Raw genomic sequence first — 1635 nt, forward strand, 5'->3', positions numbered from 1 at the left:
CAGGATCAGATGCGCCTGGTGAGTCGAACCAGCCTCCCCCCCCCCCCCATCCGTTGAATCCCGATCCCTCATTCCGAACCCCTCATCCTAAATCCAATGTAGCCAAGCCCCTTGGCGGGCAATCTCCCAATCGCCGGCGCGCCTGCTCCCTGGGGCGACGGTCCGGGGCGAGGGTGGGGCTGGGGTTAGCCGAAGATGCCTTCAGCCTTCAGCCGAGATGGCGACAGATTCCGACCCGGTTCACCAGCTGCAGGCGCCAGAGGGTCACGGCTCCGATCGGAGCGTACACGCGGCGCGCGGAGCGACGAGAGCGACGACAGAGAGAGAGAGATGGGGACAGCAACATTCGAAATAAAGACACTCTCGTTCACCGAACTGATTTCCCTTGTCCTTCCTTCCACTCCGTTCCCGAACCTCGCAGACCAACTCGGATTTACTCAATGTCCCGGGACACCCGGGAATGTCGGAATGAACCCCACCCCCGTTCCCGGGGAGCAGTGCGGCCAGGAAACGGTGGCGCATCAGTACATGTGGAGTTGTTCACACACACTCACACTCACTCACTCACAATCACACACACGCTCACCACCACTCATTCACTCACACTCACAATCACACACTCGCTCACACTCACCACCACTCATTCACACACTCTCACACATACTCACACTCACTCACAATCACACACACTCACCCTCACTCACACACACACACACACTTACACTTACTCGTGCCCAGAAGGGCACAATCCTCACGTTGCAATAAACTGCGTTGGTCGCCGTTAACGGACCTCAGGACTTCACAATGTGCTTCATAGCTGAGGGTGGCAATCACTGCGTCAACGGGCGTCCACAAACACCGGCGTAATGTCGACAGGTAAATGGTTCCTTTCTTTGCCCCTTAATGATCGAGCTCCAGGGTCCCAGGTTCGATTCCCGGCTTGGGTCACTGTCTGTGCAAAGTCTGCACGTTCTCCCCGTATCCGCGAGGGTTTCCTCCGGGCGCTCCAGTTTCCTCCCACAAGTCCCGAAAGACGTGCTGTTGGGTGAATTGGACATTCTGAATTCTCCCTCTGTGTACCCGAACAGGCGTCGGAGTGTGGCGACCAGGGGCTTTGCGCAGTAACCATTGCAGTGTAAGCTTACTTGTGACAATAAAGATTATTATTATCCATGCTACTATACTGCCCCAACACCGTGGCCTCTTATCTCATTAAGTAGCCTTTCGTGCGGCCCCTTCTCAAACGCTTTTTGGGACTCCCAGTATATTACATCGACTGGTCCACCTTTATCTACCCCCTTACAGAATTCTAATAAATTCATCAGGCGCGACTTCCCCTTCATGAAGTTGTAAAAAAATATTTTAAAAAATATTTTAATTAACTTTTTCAACATTTTAACACCTTTACAATACACAACGCCCCCCCTCCCTCTTGCCGAACCACAGCCCCGTCCCCCCGCCCCCACCAGATCGCCAAAACGCAAGACAAACACCTCGTATGGAACCCCTCTTCCACCCCCTGACAGAACGCATTTCACCTCCAAATACAGAACGCCCCGCCACGTGGAGGGGCGGGATGGGTGGGGGGTGAAGTTGACCTCCACCCCAATAGAACCCGTCTGAGTGCGATTAATG

The sequence above is a fragment of the Scyliorhinus torazame genome, chromosome 5 (genome assembly GCF_047496885.1).
Source record: "Scyliorhinus torazame isolate Kashiwa2021f chromosome 5, sScyTor2.1, whole genome shotgun sequence".
In the NCBI taxonomy this organism is placed as follows: Eukaryota; Metazoa; Chordata; class Chondrichthyes; order Carcharhiniformes; family Scyliorhinidae; genus Scyliorhinus; species Scyliorhinus torazame.